This window comes from Delphinus delphis, chromosome X, assembly GCF_949987515.2.
Source record: "Delphinus delphis chromosome X, mDelDel1.2, whole genome shotgun sequence".
NCBI classification, from domain to species: domain Eukaryota; kingdom Metazoa; phylum Chordata; class Mammalia; order Artiodactyla; family Delphinidae; genus Delphinus; species Delphinus delphis.
Window position 1 is genome coordinate 67,205,025 of NC_082704.1, and position 19,175 is coordinate 67,224,199.

Below are 19,175 nucleotides of genomic sequence, written 5' to 3' on the forward strand. Positions count from 1 at the left end.
AATTTGCAAGTAAGAAAGTAGGCAAGACTCTTTACTGTGAATTCCATATAGCCAGTTGATTCTCACAGAATGTTTTCATTGATTTTTGCCAAACTCTTGTATCCATATCAACCTATCATCATGGTTGCAATTGACAAAGAAATGTAGTTCTGACAAGTGTTGATATTTTTGTTTGCATTAACAAATAAGACAAAAGTGAAAAAACCAAGACATATGTTAGAACTTCACTCATTTGTCAATGACATGAACAACTTATTTGCTGAATCAAATAATACTTTTCAAATACTGAGAGAATGTTTCCGTATTTTTTTGTACAATTTACAGTGTAATGGCTACAAGACACAGCACGTTTCTAAGTTTTATCAGCATTTTAACATTTTTCTCCATTAGTTCCTTAACTCTAGACAATCAACAAAACAGTAATCAAGTCCTGATTTGTAGTGTTTACCAATTTCCATAGCCGATTTCAAGCTACCACCATGAACAGGCAGCTGGGAAGAAGTTAGCAGTAGCACACCATTATATAGCATTCCCACCATGAGGATACAGCAGGCGCAAATAACCTCAAGATTATAGATAATAGTAAAATGTAGTAAAATAATTAGGAAGTGATGAGTTTTTAGTATTTATTTATTACCTCTATTGAATATAAGTTACTTGTCAGTTTATATATTAACATTTAGAATTTTTTCTAATTGATATTTTTTTATTGGAGTATAATTGATTTAAAATGTTGTGTTTGGGCCTCCCTGGTGGCGCAGTGGTTGAGAGTCCGCCTGCCGATGCAGGGGACGCGGGTTCGTGCCCTGGTCCGGGAAGATCCCACATGCCGCGGAGCGGCTGGGCCGGTGAGCCATGGCCACTGAGCCTGCGCGTCCAGAGCCTGTGCTCCGCAACGGGAGAGGCCCCAACGGTGAGAGGCTCGCGTACCACACACACAAAAAATAATAAATAATAAATAAATAAATAAATAAATAAATAAAATGTTGTGTTTGGGCTTCCCTGGTGGCGCAGCTGTTGAGAGTCCGCCTGCCGGTGCAGGGGACACGGGTTCGTGCCCCGGTCCGGGAAATTCCCACATGCCACGGAGTGGCTGGGCCCATGAGCCATGGCCACTGAGCCTGAGCATCCGGAGCCTGTGCTCCGCAACAGGAGAGGCCACAACAGTGAGAGGCCCAGGTACCGCAAAAAAAATTAAAAAATAAATAAATAAAATAAAATGTGTTAGTTTCTGCTGTACAACGAAGTGAATCAGCTATATGTATACATATATCCCCTCCCTCTTGGACCTCCCTACACCGCCCCCATCCCACCCATCTAGGTCACCACAGAGCACCGAGCTGAGATCCCTGTGCTATTCAGCAGGTTCCCACTAGCTACCTATGTTACACATGGTAGTGTATACTTCTGTCAAACCTGATCTCCCAATTCATCCCACCCTCCCCTTCACCCCCTGTGTCCACATGTCTGTTTTCTATGTCTGCATCTCTATTCCTGCCCTGCAAATATGTTCATCTGTACCATTTTTCTAGATTCCACATATATGCGTTAATATGCGATATTCCTCTCTTTCTGACTTCATTCTGTATGACAGACTCTAAGTCCATCCATCCACATCTCTACAAATGACCCAATTTCCTTCCTTTTTATGGCTGAGTAATATTCCATTATATATATGTACCACATCTTCTTTATCCATTCATCAGTTGATGGACATTTAGGTTGCTTCCATGTCCTGGCTATTGTAAATAGTGCTGCAATGAACATTGGGGTACATGTGACTTTTTTTTTTAAATTTATTTTTGGCTGCATTGGGTCTTTGTTGCTGCGCATGGGCTTTCTCTAGTTGTGGCGAGCAGGGGCTACTCTTCGTTGTGGTGTGCAGGCTTCTCATTGCGTGGCTTCTCTTGTTGCGGAGCACAGGCTCTAGGTGTGCGGGCTTCAGTAGTTGTGGCTTGCGGGCTCTAGAGCGCAGGCTCAGTAGTTGTGGCACACGGGCTTAGTTGCTCCATGGCATGTGGGATCTTCCCAGACCGGGGCTCAAACCCATGTCCCCTGCATTGGCAGGCGGATTCTTAACCACTGTGCCACCAGGGAAGTCCACATGTGACGTTTTGAATTATGGTTTTCTCAGGGTATATGCCCAATAGTGGGATTGCTGGGTCATATGGTAATTCTATTTTTAGTTTATTAAGGAACCTCCATACTGTTCTCCATAGTGGCTGTATCAATTTACATTTCCACCAGCAGTGCGAGAGGGTTCCCTTTTCTCCACACCCTCTCCAGCATTTATTGTTTGTAGATTTTTTAAATTGTGTCACTTCCTCTTCAAAGCTTTTTGTTCAAACACACTGCCTGTAGAATCAGGTCCAAATGCCTGGGCTACCCTTGCAAGCCCTCCCCAATGTGGTCCTGAGCTATTTTCTCAATAGGGGAAAACACGCTAGCTCCCGATTCCCAGGTTTCTATTCCCCGCAACTTCTTTGTTGGAGTCAGACCCACATAGTCACCTGCCACCCGGAGTCTCCTCTTGGACATCTCCTCAGCATGTCCCAAGTAGAATGCATCCTTTTCCTCTCCCTCCTGCCCCCACAGTGCTTCTATTCCTATAGTCAATGATTTTCTTTTTGGCCCTCAAATTTACCCCGTTCTTGTCTCTCTTCATATTATTTGGACACTTTTTTCTTCCAGGAACATTTTTTTTTCATTCCATTCTCCTGCACTCCCCTCCCCTATCTGTTTTTTTCTGGCGGACTCTCACCCATCCTTCCAGTCTCAGCTGAGATGTTGCTTCCTCTGGGAAACCTCTGGGAAGAGTAGGGGCCCACGGCCCACCATTTCCCTGTTCTTCTCATCATGGAATTTACCACACTGTATTATAATTGTCTATTTAATTGTCTGTCTTTTCCAGGAGACTGTGAGATCCTAAAGGCTAATCTTGCTCACTGCTGTATCCCCAGTATCTAGCCCAGTAACTGGCACATTGTGGGTGCTGAATGAATGAATGAATGAGAGGTATATCCTGCAGTTCCCCTACAAATCCTTCCCTCCATCTGTCTTGTATCCTTACTGCACACCTTGTACTTTTTCATTTTCAAAAAACAAAAGCCACTGTTTTTGCTTGTGCTTAAGGGGACAAGGTCAGAAAATGTCACCTTCTCAAATTGGAACTAATACAATCAACAATAAATAGATGAGATCAGCCATCTGCAAAATAATCCACTTTAAGGGTTGGTTTGTAAATGTGGTACCAATGAGACAAGGGTGCTTCTCAGGTCTCTATGGTGACCAGCATGTTGCCACAGGCTGGGAATCTGCCAAATATAAAGAAAGCAATAATGTCAATCAATTGTAACCTGATTGCTGGAGATAATGCTGTATAAGCAGGAGGGCCCTTGTCTACATGAGGTCTTGAAAAGAGTTGAGCCAAAGAGTGACCCATTTTCTGTGTTTGATTGTCATCAAGTGCTACATGCAGTCCTTTGCAGTTTACAAAGCACCTCTGTGTGTTACCTCAGTGAATCTCCATGATGACCCTGCCAAGTGGGCCTTATTCATCATTTTACAGATGACAAAAATAAAGTTCAGGGAGGTGAGTCAGCTTGCCCTAAATCACTCCCTACCACTAACGTCCACACCTTTACTAAGCCCTCAGGGAGTGAGAGGTTTATGAACCCAAGGACAGAAATACCTCTAGGGCAGAGACAGAAAGTTCTTGCCTGACCAGGTGGTCAACCCACCCACTTGGGTTCAGTCTGATTCTGTGCTCAGTTAACAGCTGTTGGCTTTGAAGAGGTTTGGCTCAGGGCCTTGGGAGGTGGGTAGGAGTGGTGTGGGGGAGGATTGCTGCCAGGCCAGTCTTTTGTTCACTCAGCAAACATTTACTGGACAACTACTATGAACACAACAGTGCTAAGAGATTGGAATATAGTGGTGAATGAGACCACAGAACTCCTCCCCAAACTGACGGCCTAATTCCAGGAGCCTGACAAGTAAATGTTTATAAATATGGTGTGATGGACGCTTTGAGAAGGGAAACACAGGGTGCTCTGGGGACCCATAGAAAAGCCATCTACAGTGGTCTGGGGGAGGGTCTAGGAAGGCTTCCCAGGGGAATCGATGCCTGAGCTGACAATGGAAGGGACTTAGCAACAGAAAAAGGGGCTCGAGGAACCAGAGGATGGGAAGAAAAGAACTTTCCAGGGTTAGATAAGCAACAGGGACCTACTGTATACCACAGGGAACTAAACTCGATATTACGTAATAACGTATAATGGAAAAGATTCTGAAAAAGAATATATATATATATATATTTATATATATAACTGAATCGCTGTGCTGTACACCTGAAACTTATACAATATTGTAAATCAACTATACTTCAATATAATTTTTTTTAAAAGAATAACTTTCCAGGGAGAGAGTGAAAAAGCTGGGAGGCAGGGTGTGGTGAGAGTTTGTGGCAATGAAAAGAAGGGAAAAGATGTGGTGGGGGAGGATTGTGAGAGGTGAGCCTGGAGAGAGAATCATAAAATCCAAAATCATATAATAATAACCTCATAATAATAATGTATAATACAATATAAGAAGATCCACGATGTTATTAATTGTAATTATTAATCATTAGTTGATTCAATCAATAATAGTTTATATGACTGATACTGCTAAGTTTATAATCATAAGATCTCACTTGCAGTGAATGATTAAAGCACATCTTCTCAGGGCACGGAGCTCAGTGCGTTCCACACACTACCTTCTGTCAGTCTCACAACAAGCCTACCAGGTAGGTGCTGCTATTGTCCTACTTTACAAATGAGAAAACTGCAGGTCAGAGAGTTTAAGAAGTGTACTGAAAGTCACATTCGCTATTAGGTGGCTGGTCTGACATCAGGATCGAGGTTTAATGTCGACTCCAGAAGGCATAAATTATGAATTTGGGATTAACGTATACACACTACTATATATAAAATAGATAAACAACAAGGATCTACTGTATAGCACAGAGAACTATACCCGATATTTTATAATATAACCTATAAGGGAAAAGAATCTGAGAAAGAATATATAATTATATGTGTGTATATATATATATGCATATATATATATATACAAATATATATATCACTGTACTGTCTACCTGAAACTAACACAACATTGTAAATCAACTGTACGTCAATTAAAAACATGTATATAGGGGCTTCCCTGGTGGCGCAGTGGTTAAGAATCCGCCTGCCAATGCAGGGGACATGGGTTCGAGCCCTGGGCCGGGAGGATCCCACATGCCGCGGAGCAACTAAGCCCGTGTGCCACAACTACTGAGCCTGCGCTCTAGAACCTGCGTGCCACAACTACTGAAGCCTGTGCGCCTAGAGCACGTGCTCCGCAACAAGAGAAGCCACCGCCATGAGAAGCCCGCACACCACAATGAAGAGTAGCCCCCACTCTCTGCAACCAGAGAAAGCCAGTGCGCAGTAATGAAGACCCAATGCAGCCAAAAATAAATAAATAAATTTATAAAAAAGAAAACATGTATGTAGACTCCAGAGCCTATCCTGGAAAATGGCTTGCCTAATAGCACAGTGCCTCATCACACATGTATAGGAATTTGGACTTAATCTTTTAATTAATTAATTAATTTATTTATTATTTTAGGCTGCATCAGGTCTTCGTTGCTATGCACGGGCTTTCTCTAGTTGCAGCGAGTGGGGGCTCGCTGAGGTGCAGTGGCTTCTCATTGTGGTGGCTTCTTTTGTTGCAGAGTATGGGTTCTAGGTGCGTGGGTTTCAGTAATTGTGACACGTGGGCTTAGAAGTTGTGGCTTGCAGGCTCTGTACTTGTGGCACACGGGCTTAGTTGCTCCGTGGCATGTGGGATCTTCCCGGACCAGGGCTCAAATCCGTGTCCCCTGCATTGGCAGGCGATTCTTAACCACTGTGCCACCAGGGAAGTCCTGGACTTAATCTTAAGAGAAAGTCATAGAAGAGTTTTGGGCAGAGAAGAGACACCCAGATTTTGTTTTCAAAAGCTCACCCTGGCTTCGGGGTGGAAGATGGACTGGAAGGGAGGTAATAGAGGCAGAGAGGGCAGGGGAAGGCTTTGCTTTCTACTTCCTCTCTCAAATGGTGGTGGCTTGGACTGGGGAAGTGGTGGTGGTGATGGAGAAAAGGCAGTGGATTCATGAGATATGTAGGAGGTAACATTGACAGGCCCTGGTGCCTGATGGGATGTGGGGAGCGAGGGCAAGAAAACTTTGAGGATGCCTCCTGGGGCTCTGGCTTAAGCAAATGGATAAATGGAGGAGCCATTCCTCAAGAAGAGGAGCACGAGAGGAAGAAGAGGTTTCAGGGAAGAAGACACCCATGCAGTTCACACTGCAGGGAGAGCACCAAGTGGTCCAAGAGGCAGCTGGAGAGATGGTTCTACAGCCCAGAGAAGAGGTGTGGATCAGGCATCAGGAAAAAGAAGGCATCAGCCATGGAGGGATGAGGTCTTCCAGGTGCACACAGTGAGCAAGGCAAGGGCAGATGTACCCCACCCATTTGTAGGAGAACCAAGGGTAAAGGGCCTGCAGGGAACAGCGAAGAGTTGGCTTGCTCCTCTGGGAGGAGACAGCGGGCAGACCTGAGGTAGATTAGAGACTTCAACTTCTTGAACTGAAAGGACCTTTGGAAGGTATTTAGTTCAAACCTCTCTCTCAATTATAGATGCCTCCACAAAGAGGGACATTGGGCAGCCCCATTGCCAATTTGAGCACTCATGTATTTTGTAGCAAGGATGAGGGCTGGGGGGGGGCTGGGTCTTCAGCCATGGGGAGGGCTACTGAGAGCCAATCCCACTCCCTCAACCCATCCCAGTCCCCCTTGGGATACAAGGCTCTCACCTGTGTGACAAGGGTTTGATCCAACTGTTTGAAGAGATAGTATAGCATAGTGGTTTAGCATACGGCCTTTTTTTAAAAAAATTGCTCAGTCTCTCTCTTTTTTGTTTTTTAAATTAATTAATTTATTTATTTTTGGCTGCGTTGGGTCTTCGTTGCTGCGTGCAGTCTTTTTCTAGTTGTGGCGAGCGGGGGCTACTCTTTGTTGTGGTGTGCGGGCTTCTCGTTGCGGTGACTTCTCTTATTGCGGAGCACGGGCTCTAGGTGTGCAGGCTTCAGTAGTTGTGGCATGTGGGCTCAGTAGTTGTGGCTTGCGGGCTCTAGAGCACAGGCTCAGTAGTTGTGGCGCACGGGCTTAGTTGCTCCACGGCATGTGGGATCTTCCTGGACCAGAGCTTGAACCCGTGTCACCTGCACTGGCAGGCGGATTCTTAACCACTGTGCCACCAGGGAAGTCCCAGTCTCTTTTTTAAAAAATTTATTTTTATTATTTTTTAAATCTTTAATTCAAGTATAGTTGATTTACAGCATTGTGTTAGTTTCTGGTGTACAGCAAAGTGATTCAGTTATACATATATACATATTTTTTCATATTCTTTTCCATTATGGTTTATTACAGGATACTGAATATAATTCCCTGTGCTATACAGTAGGACCTTGTTGTTAAGCATATGGCCTTTACAGCAAGACTGCCTGCGTTCAAAACCTCCACCAACATTCACTAGTTGTGTGACGTTGGGCAAGTCAGTTTACCTTCTAACGCGATTCTCAGCTTTCCCATCTGTAAAAGGGGATAATAATTGTACCAACCTCATAGCGTTTGTTGTGAGGATAAAATGAACTAGAACAGGGACTTCCCTGGTGGCACAGTGGTTAAGAATCTGCCTGCCAATGCAGGGGACATGGGTTCAAGCCCTGGCCCAGGAAGATCCCACATGCCGTGGAACAACTAAGCCTATGAGCCACAACTACTGAGCCTGTGCACCACAACTACTGAAGCCCATGTGCCTAGAGCCTGTGCTCCACAACAAGAGAAGCCACCGCAATGAGAAGCCTGCTCACCACAACGAAGAGTAGCGCCCACTCACCACAGCTAGAGAAAGCCCATGCACAGTAACGAAGACCCAACACAGCCATAAATAAATAAATAAATTTATTTATTTTTTAAAAACTGAACTAGAACATTCCCTGGCAGGTAGTAAACTCTATTGAATGTTAGCTGATCCTGGCCAACAAGGATGTATCTGACCCATTACAGTTTCCAAATCCAAATTCTCCAGGGCCCAATTGCTCAATAAAAATGCTTAGGGCAGGACTTCCCTGGTGGTGCAGTGGTTAAGAATCTGCCTACCAGTGCAAGGGACATGGGTTCGAACCCTGGTCCAGGAAGATCCCACATGCCGCAGAGCAACTAAACCCGTGTGCCACAACTACTGAGCCTGCGCTCTAGAGCCTGCAAGCCACAACTACTGAAGCCCATGTGCCTAGATCCCGCGCTCTGCAACAAGAGAAGCCACCGCAATGAGAAGCCCGCGCACCGCAATGAAGAGGGTAGCCCCCCGCTCCTCGTAACTAGAGAAAGCCCGCACACAGCAACGAAGACCCAACGCAGCCAAAAATAAATTAATTTTTTAAAATGTTTAAAAAAATGCTTAGGGCATTCGTATAGCAGGAACAACAACAAAAGTGTTTGAGGAAACAATATGATAGCTGATATTTCAAGAGACTCCATCAAAGGAGTCATCACAGGAAAAATCCGAACTTGGTTGGACTTTCCCTTTTTACATTCTGTAATAAGTTCTACTCTGAATCACCTACTGATAGCAGTAGTATTGAGTGTAGATTTGGTGGGGGGGTGGTTTACAGGTAGAATCTACATCTTTTCAGTAGTTAGAGCCTCTGGATCATAGTCTCATATAATCCCATTTGAGCCTCTCCTCAAGCCTGCGAGGGAGGTGTCATTTATATCTTTCCTTGTAGAGCTAGAAAATAAGGCTCAGAGAGGTCAAGAACCTTGGCCCAAGTTCACACAATGAATAGGGATGGGGCTGGATGGAAACCCAGGCAGTCTGTTGCCTGAGCCTCCCATGAAGTGGAGGGTTGGTGTTTGTGGTTCTGGAGGGGGGTTCCTTGGCATGGGCCTATTGGTCCCATGTAAGGGGAATTCATGTTTTCATGCAAGGAGTAAGGGAGTAAGGAGGCCCTGGTGGTAGGCCCAAGGCCAGGGTGATTCAGGCAGAAGTCAAAGATGGCTCTTTAGGAAAGCCCCCTCCTTGGGGGCCATATGTTCACAATCAGTATGTGTACCACTGGGGTGGGAGGGGCGGGCTGTCCTGGTCAGTGGCCAAGCCAGATGTTTGTCATGTGACTCCCCACAGCGCAGAGCTCGCTACCCCTCACCATGTGGGAATTTGTGTGCCATAGCTCCAACCAGCTTCATCCCTTAATTCAGAAGGTTTCAAAGATCCTCTGGGCCAAGGCTGGCCCAAGGCAGAGCCAGGGAGGAAGAAGGTTGGCCTCCCATCCTCTCACAACTCCCTGTTGGGGCCCATTTCCTCGCACATGACTTTCTCTTCCTCACACTTTCTTTTTTTTTTTTTTTAACATCTTTATTGGGGTATAATTGCTTTACAATGGTGTGTTAGTTTCTGCTTTATAACAAAGTGAATCAGTTATACATATACATATGTTCCCATATCTCTTCCCTCTTGCATCTCCCTCCCTCCCACCCCTCCAGGTGGTCACAAAGCACCGAGCTGATCTCCCTGTGCTATGCGGCTGCTTCCCACTAGCTATCTACCTTACGTTTGGTAGTGTATATATGTCCATGCCTCTCTCTCGCTTTGTCACAGCTCACCCTTCCCCCTCCCCATATCCTCAAGTCCGTTCTCCAGTAGGTCTGTGTCTTTATTCCTGTCTTACCCCTAGGTTCTTCATGACATTTTTTTCCTTAAATTCCGTATATATGTGTTAGCATACGGTATTTGTCTTTCTCTTTCTGACTTACTTCACTCTGTATGACAGACTCTAGGTCTATCCACCTCATTACAAATAGCTCAATTTCATTTCTTTGTATGGCTGAGTAATATTCCATTGTATATATGTGCCACATCTTCTTTATCCCTTCATCCAATGATGGGCACTTAGGTTGTTTCCATCTCTGGGCTATTGTAAATAGAGCTGCAATGAACATTCCTCACACTCTTTCTATGCCCACATGCTCCCTGTCCTCCTGCAGCTTTCCCCACCATAGGACGTCTACTAAGGCCTGCCTGGCCATTGGCTCCATTTCACCCTGCCTGTTGTGAAGGATGAATCCCTTTGCCCCTCTTTTCCTCCTAACAAAGCCCCACTCATCCTTACAGTCCCATCCAATGTTGGTTGGCCCTCCTATGAAGCTTCTTCAGCTTCCCCAGAAAGGGAAGGGCAGAGGGGCAAGTGCTCAGGGAGCACATACTCTGTGCCAGCTGTAGCTCTGGGGGTTTTACATACCTCACCTCATTCAATCTTCACAGCAGCCCCATGAGGTTCTACAGGTAAAGGAACCCGGGTTTGGTGATGGAAAGCAACCTGCCCAAGGTCCCACAGCCGAGAAGGGCAGGGATCTAGCGCAATTTAACTCCCAAGTCCCTATGAACTTGAACTCTCTCCGGATTATACCGCACTGCCTGTCCCAGGACATGTTCCTCCTTGATCACCTTCAACTCCTTTCTTTTTATCCTACCACATGTCCAATCCATCAGCAAATCCCATTGGCTCTACCTTCAAAGTATATCCAGAATCTACCACTTCACCATCTCCACAGGCACCACCCTGGTCTAAGCTCCCATCATCTTTCACCTGGATTACTACAGTGGTACCCTAAGTGCTCCTTTGCCCCCCCCACAGTGCTCCTAACTGCTTCACCCTTGCCCCTCACCACCCTCCACCTCAAAACACACACGGTCTATTTATCACACAGAAGCTAGAGGGAGCCCATTAAAACACAAGTCAAATCATGTGTCTTCAACTCAAAATCCTGCCCTGGCTCTTGTTTCACTTACAGTGTCCGTCCTTATGTTGGCCTACATGGCCTGTGTGCTCTGTTTCTGCCTCTCTCCTAACCCTCTCTCCCTTGCACACTCTGCTCTGCCTATTCTGAACTCACTCCTGCTCCTCCGGATACACCAGACATGCTCTTGTTTCAGGGCCTTTGTATATACTGTTTCTTCTGCCTGGAACATTCTTGGAAATCTGCACAGCTTGCTGCCTCACTTCTTTCAAGTCTTCATTCAAATGATACCTTCTCAGTGAGACTTTCGCCATCACCCTGTTTAAAATTTTCCACCCCGGCCCTACCAATGCTTCCTGGCTTCCTGTTCCTACTTGCCTGTTTCATTTTTCTCCCTTGTTTGCACTTATCGCCAATTGTGATGGCTCATTTTATGTGTCAACTTGACTGGACCATGGGGTGCCCAGATATTTGGCTAAACATTATCTCTGGGTGTGTCTGTGAGGGTGTTTCTGTATGAGATTAACATTTGAAACCGGTAGACCTGAGAAAAGCAGATTGCCCTCTCCAATGTGAATGGGCCTCACCCAATCCATTGAAAGCCTGACTATGATAAAAGGTTGAGGAAGAAAGAAATCCTTTCTCTCTGCGTGAGGGATATCAGTTCCCTCCTGCCTTTGGACTTGGACTGGAACTATCTATACCATTGGCTATCCTGGGGCTCCAGCTTGCCCACTGCACGTCTTGGACTTCTCAAGCCTCCAAAATTGCGTGAGCCAATTCCTTATAGTAAATCTCTTTATGTATATATACACATCCTATTGGTTCTGTTTCTCTGGAGAACCCAGACAAATACACCAACCAACAGTATACTTTCATTATTTGAGAAAAAAATTGTTGGTCTCCCTCCACGCCAACGTAAACTTCATGAAGGCAGGGATTTATGTCCGTTTTGTTCACTGCTGTATCCTCAGCACAATGCCTGCGTACTTAATAAATATATGTTGAATGAATAATGGCCCTTATAATTGTACCTTGTTTGTGTGTCTTGTGTATGTGCCTGGGGGTGTGTGTGTGTGTGTCTCCCAGGAGTCTGTGACGTACTCCACCACAGAATGGCCTTTGCAGCCCTAATGCCAGGCAAAGTGTCCACCACCAAAAGTGCCCAGTACATATTGAATGAAATGCCTTGATATGATCCATCCAGAATGTTGAGCTTCCAGAACTAAACAGGTGCGGACAAAGAATATTGCCTGCCATTCCAGTAAACATCAAATGTTGCCGCCATCAAGCGGTCAGCCACTGCAGCCTCCCCCCACATGCATCCCTTCAAGGTGCACCCTGAGGGGAATTCAAATGGAGAAAAACAGAAAACATTCCTTTGCTTTGGATACTGACTGGCCTTAGTTAAGATGTCATATCTAAGGAAGAATTTCCATGACCCCAGACTCTTGCATCTACTCATACGTAGAAAAAGCACTAAAATAATTGAGATAGCTGATCCTCATGACTAGCAGTAACTTTTCCCAAGATGTATGCTTGACATTATGTATTTCCCAGGTAAAAAAAAAAGAAAATCCTGTGTATCCTGGCTCCTCCCCTACCTCTTTAGGAGTGGCTCCTGAGAGCTGTGTGAGAGGCTGACTCCCGGGCTACAGTCCTCAGTAAGGTCCCCCTCCCCCCCACCCCACGCCCCCAAACTTAACTTGAAACTGTTAGGTTGCGTGTTTTTCTTCAATGGGCACAGGACTGAGCCCTCCTCAGTACCCTCCTCAGTACCGAGTGCAGGAAGACTCCCTCTCTGTTTCCCCCACCCCGCCCCAAACCCCAACCTCGGCTCGGCCACCTCCGCCCGGCCTCCCTCCCTCCCTCCCTTGCCTCTTCCCTCCCTTCCCCCAGCCAAGCCCTCCGCGCCCGCCCGGGGACAGGCGATTATCTGGGGGTGGTAATTATTGCGAGTAAATTGGAAGTTGTTTTGCCCAGGGCTGTGTCTCACGCAGGTCGATTTGTATGCTTCTTGGGCACTTGTGACAATCCAGAAATGCCATAGCAACGGCCCCGGCGCCACCGGGCTCCGGGCGGCCGGCAGGGCCCGGGGTACAGCCGCACTCCCAAGCTGGCCTCCCGGAGCCTCGGTTTCCCCGTTGCTACCACCGGATGTTATACTAACCCGCACGCGGGCTGTCGTGGGGCAGAAACAAGATAATGGCTGGAACAGTTTGTACAACTGTAAATCGAGGGCCGGTTATGAGAACAATGATTATTCTTCTCTGTGGGATTGTCTCCTTTCCCATTTATTTCTCCCCGCCTTTCTGCGGCTCCCCCTGCCGCCTCGCCCCCGCCCGGAGCCAGCGCCTGCCAGATTCCCCCGCCGCCGCAGGAGCGAGAGCCCTGCTGGCCCGCCTTTGTTCAGTGCAAAAATCACGGCCCCTGAACACCTTTTGGCGATGAGGCCCACAGAGACACTGCCAGCTCATCCCGCGGGGGCCAAGCCACTGATTAAATTGTATTCACTCTGCCTTTCGGTCATTCAGATGGGCTGGGACGAGGCCAGCTGGAATTAGTGACAAATTTGAAGCAGAGAATATTGACAAAGAAAGGACGTTTTACTGCCTGCAATGACACGCGATAATTCAAAAGAGGCTCCCTGAGTGTTTCCAAGGAGAGATTTAGTTAGGGAATAGATAAGACTTTTGCTAATTATTTGGATAGATGCAGACCTTAAAGTCCTTAAAATCAGTTTTGTTCCTTCCAGGGAGATGGAAAACAACCCTTCCTTCTCCAATCGCCTCCTCTGTATCTAAATCTGAGATCCTGACAAAGAGAAGGCTTTGAAAACAAGAAAGCACTGTTGAACTATTCATTCATTCCAAACATTTTTAAAGCACCTACTATGTGCCAGAACTATTTTGGGTATTGGACATCCAGATATGGAGCTAATGTTCTAGAGGAGGAACAGACAGTATGGAAGTAAGCAGAAAGGAGATAAGTTTAAATAGTAGTAAGGGCTCTAAAGGATATCAACAGGAAGGTCTTGAGGGAGAGGTGGCTGAGATTGAAATGATAAGGAGCCAGCCATACTAAGATTTTAGGGGAAGGTGTTCCTGGCAGAGGGAATAGCAAATGTAAAGACCCTCTGTGGAAATGGGCTTGGTAGTTCCCAGAAAGCCAATGTGGTTGAGGTGAAATGAACAAACAAGATGAGATTCGGACAGGCCAGGTCACTAGGGATTTGCAGGCCACAGTAAGAAGTTTGGATGGTATTTTCAGTGCATTGTGAACTCACTGAAAGGTCTTAAGCGAAGGCGTGATGTGATCTGGTTTATATTTTTAAAAAAGATTATTGGCTGCTGTTTGAAGAACGGATTAGATTTTCCTAATAAGAAAAATGGACTGGGAGACAGGAATAGGAGTACAGGGGCTGGTTAGGAAGCCATTGGTAAATGCCAGGTGGCTTAGGCTTGGGTGCTTGCAGTTGGGTGGGGAGAGGTGGAGAGCTTCAGGACGTATTCTGAAGACAGAGCCCACTGGGCTTGGTGATGGATTAGGTGAGGGACAGAGAAGAGACAACGCTTCTAGTTTCTGGGTTTGGGACTTGAGCAAGTGAGTGGATGGTGGTGTCATACATAGAGATGGGGAAGACTGGAGCAGATGAGGTTTGAGGGTTGGGAATCAATACTTCTCTTTTGGATGTTTTCAGTGTGACATTTCAGGGACGCCTTGGTATAGGACTCTGGGGCTCAAGTGAGAGGTTTGGATCTAAGAAAGACATGTGGGAGTCCTTAATATTTAGCTAAGAGTTCTGGGAATTCTTGGTGACTTGTTCAAAGCTAACAATAGGCTAGAACAGAAATGGGAGATGGGGGTGGGGATAAATGCCTCCCTCCCTGCCTCCAAAACAATACCCTTGCCCTCCACTTGAATGTCCTTGACGTGTCTCAGTGAAGACTTACTCTCAGGGGAGATGCAAAATAAAACTATCAGGTATGCCTTTTTAATAGTCAGGAAGGTGAAGATCAGAAGGTTGGAAAACACTGTTAGCAAAGATGTGGGGAAACAGCACCCTCATATGTTGTTCATGCGAATGTAAGTTTGCCCATCCCTTATGGAGGGCAATTTAGCAGGTTCTATCAAAATGAGAAAGACACATACACTCTGACCCAACAATTCCACTTTTAGGAAATTATCCTACAGATATACTCACACATATTCACAGAAATGCATGTACCAGGATATTTATTGCCGCAATGTTGGTGATAGCAAAAGATTGGAAAAAATATCCATCAACGAGACTGGTCAAATAAGTTAAAATGCACTCTTACAATGGCATGTACGCAGCCATTAAAACAAAGGAAGCTCTTGAGGTTTTTATTTACTATTTTTTAATTGCGATGAAATTCACATAACATTAACTTCACTCATTTTGAAGTGTAAAATTCAGTGTCTTTATGGTTTTTTTTTTTAACATCTTTATCGGAGTATAATTGCTTTACAATGTTCTGTTAGTTTCTGCTGTATAACAAAGTGAATCAGCTATAAGTATACATATATCCCCATGTCCCCTCCCTCTTGTGTCTCCCTCCCACCCTCCCTATCCCACCCCTCTAGGTGGTCACAAAGCACCAAGCTGATCTCCCTGTGCGATGCAGCTGCTTTCCACTAGCTAGCTATTTTACATTTGGTAGTGTATATATGTCCATGCCACTCTCTCACTTTGTCCCAGCTTCCCCTTCCCCCTCCCTGTGTCCTCAAGTCCATTCTCTATGTCTGTGTCTTTATTCCTGTCCTGCCCCTTGGTTCATCAGAACCTTTTTTTTTTTTTTAGATTCCATATATATGTGTTAGCATACGGTATTTATTTTTCTCTTTCTGACTTACTTCACTCCATATGACAGACTCTAGGTCCATCCACCTCATTACAAATAACTCAATTTCATTTCTTTTTATGGCTAATATTCCATTGTATATATGTGCCACATCTTCTTTATCTATTCATCTGTCGATGGACACTTAGGTTGCTTCCATACCCTGGCTATTGTAAATAGTGCTGCAGTGAACATTGTGATACATGCCTCTTTTTGAATTATGGTTTTCTCAGGGTGTCTTTATGTTTTTATGTGAAACACTGTCCAAGATATATTGGTAAGTGCCTACCTCACTTACCTTCAGTTCCCACCTCTGCTGGTGATAGTGGGAGGGACTTTTTCCAATGGGTATCTTTGAAAAGCCTCCATGACCCAGGATGCTGAGAGGGTTTGTTGCTAGGGAAAGGTGGCAGTAATATATTAATCAGTGGTTCTCAGACTGCTGCACATTAGTGTCACCTGGGGAGATTTTTAAAATGCCCTTGCCCAGGCCCCACCTCTAGAGATTTTTTTTTTTTCTTGGTACGCGGGCCTCTCACTGTTGTGGCCTCTCCCGTTGTGGAGCACAGGCTCTGGACATGCAGGCTCAGCAGCCATAGCTCACGGGCCCAGCCGCTCTGCGGCATGTGGGATCTTCCCAAACTGGGGCACGAACCCGTTTCCCCTGCATCAGCAGGCGGACTCTCAACCACTGCGCCACCAGGGAAGCCCAAGATTTTTGATTTAATTAGTCAGGGGTGGGGCCTGGGCATGATTTTTTTAAATTGAGGTGTAATTAACACATGGTAAACTGCATAGGTCTTTTTTTAAAATTTATTTTAATTTATTTATTTTTGGCTGTGTTGGGTCTTCTTTCCTACGTGCGGGCTTTCTCTAGTTGCGGCGAGCGGGGTCTACTCTTCGTTGCGGTGCGCCAGCTTCTCATTGGGGTGGCTTCTCTTGATGTGGAGCACGGGCTCTAGGCACAAGGGTTTCAGTAGTTGCAGCATGCAGCCTCAGTAGTTGTGGCACACGGGCTCTAGGGCACGTGGGCTTCAGTAGTTGTGACGTGTGGGCTCAGTAGTTGTGGCTCGCAGGTTCTAGAGTGCAGGCTCAGTAGTTGTGGCGCATGGGCTTAGTTGCTCTGTGGCATGTGGGATCTTCCCGGATCAGAGATCGAACCCATGTCCCCTGCATTGGCAGGCGGATTCTTAACCATTGCACCACCAGGGAAGTCCCCAATCATTTTATTGTTGATTTGTAGGAACTCTGTGTATATTCTGGATACTAGTCCTTTGTCAGATACATGTATTGCAAATAATATCACTGTTTAAAAGATCCCCAGTGATTCTAACATGAATCTAGGGTTGAGAACTCCTGGTACACTAAAGATCAGCCCCAGAGGCTCCCTACTTTTATGGGTCTACAAATCTGCCCCCTGGCAACTATGCCTGAGGACTGGTTCTTCAATCTATGTGAACGTCCAGGTCTGTGAAGATTTTAGGAGTGAGGGGTGCCTTGTCAGTCTTCCTCCTGTGGATCTGTCTGGCTTCTTGGACAGGTCTATTCATCTGAATTGTTTTCTTATCCTCTGATATGAGACCTTGGGTAAGTGTTTTCTTGTCTCCACCCTAAAATTTTCCTCATGTGAAACTTGACCTTATTGCTTGACCCCTTCTTATCACCTTGAGATGGTGTGTGTCAAAGGGACAAAGATAAGTTTTCTCCTGAATGGAGCAAGCTATATCCCAGGCACAGAAGGAGTGTGAATTTATGTATCTCCTCTCAGCCATCATCCTCAGTCTGCCTACCTGCTCACTGATAGGGAGACTTACTTTCTAGTAGCCTTGGCAACCATTCACCAAGGGGCTGAGAGTTGATAGCCTGGTCCTGGTCTCTTTGAATCTGCTGTGTACTTGCTTCATGACCTTACATAATGCAATTAACCTCCCTGAGTTTTTATATCTGTGGCTGGTCAAGGAGAACTGTCATTTCTTGCTTGTTGTAGGGGAAATGGCTGGCATAAAGTAGGTGCTCACAAAGCCATTAGTTCCCTCAGAAGGGGAGCTGGGAAAGCTTGGCTCTAGGAGCAGTGCAGCTGGACTGTGAGAGGAGCTCTCTGCTTGGGGATTTGCCATGCCCTCAACATGCCCTGGTGTCATGTATCTGCCCCTTCCCTCTACACCTTCAGAGGCCTAGACTGGCCAATGTCCCTCCTGCTGTGTTGTCCTCAGCCCTGCCCTTCTTGGCTAATTTGAACAAAGCATCCCATGAGGGCCCCTAGGCTCTTTAAGCTCAGAGCAGATGGCTGGGAAGCCAGTTCTTTGGGACATACAGTTCCTGACTCAGATCTGGGCAGGGGGCCAAGGCATTCGAAGGGCTGGAGAAAAACGTAACCCTCATCGCCCACACGAGAGCTTGTAGTTTTTACTGTCTGTCTCTTTTAGTGCCAAAGAGGCAAGAAAAAGGATCACAGAGGTTACGATTAGGTCCCCCCCCCAACCCCGCCTGACACCTCCAGGAATCTCTTCTTGTGCTTCCAGGGTGGAGCCTTGATTCCATCTTTTGGGAGAGGCGCCCATCCATGTAGGGAGGCTTTCTCTGCTGCTTCAGGGCGGGGTGAGGAAGCTGAAAAGGAACTCACAGGGAGCTCCCAGAAATGCCCTTGACCTGGGGAACAAGTGGGTACAGGACATCCAGAGAATCTACCAACCTGGCTAGAGCCCATCCATCTCACAGCCAAGCATGCATGACTTTGTCCCTGCCCAAGATTTGGGAAAGGAATAGAAAAGGAAAATCTTGTTCCTGGGTGTAACTCAGATTCCTTTACGCTATTTCCAGGCCCCTCTTGAAGCAGGTTCAAGAGGGAAACAGGGCAATGCTGGCAAGAGGAGTGGTTGGGATGGGCATGCTTGGACCTCCCCTCTTCCCTGGTTCCTGGTCCCTATTATTGTTTTGGATATATCAATCCCACCCACAGCCTCATTTGAGCTCACTAACATGGTACCCATTGCTCTCCTTTAGGATTGGTGAATTGACAATTCATCCATCCATCCCTCTAACAAATATTTACTTATCAGCTACTACGTGTAGGTACTTGTTAAGCTCTGTGAAGCTGTAACTGTGCAAAAGACAGATCTGTCCTTCACACAGCTCATGTGAACATGGGGAGCCAGAGAGGTAATCAGGCAGCCACATTCCAAGGACTAAATCTAAAGATAAAGGCAAGGTGTGTCACATTGCATCACAGAGGACCACTGTTGAGAAGGTCTCTGGAAGGAGGGAGACCTGAGAGCCAAGGAGTGGATTAGGGGATAGTGAGACAAAAAGGAAAGTCCAGACAGAGGAAACAGCACGTGAGAGGGCCTAGAGGCAAGATTTGAGTAAGTGGAGGTGGTTCAGTTTGAGACGATCATGGTGTGTGTGTGTGTGTGTGTGTAGGGGCTGTGAAGAAGTGAGACAT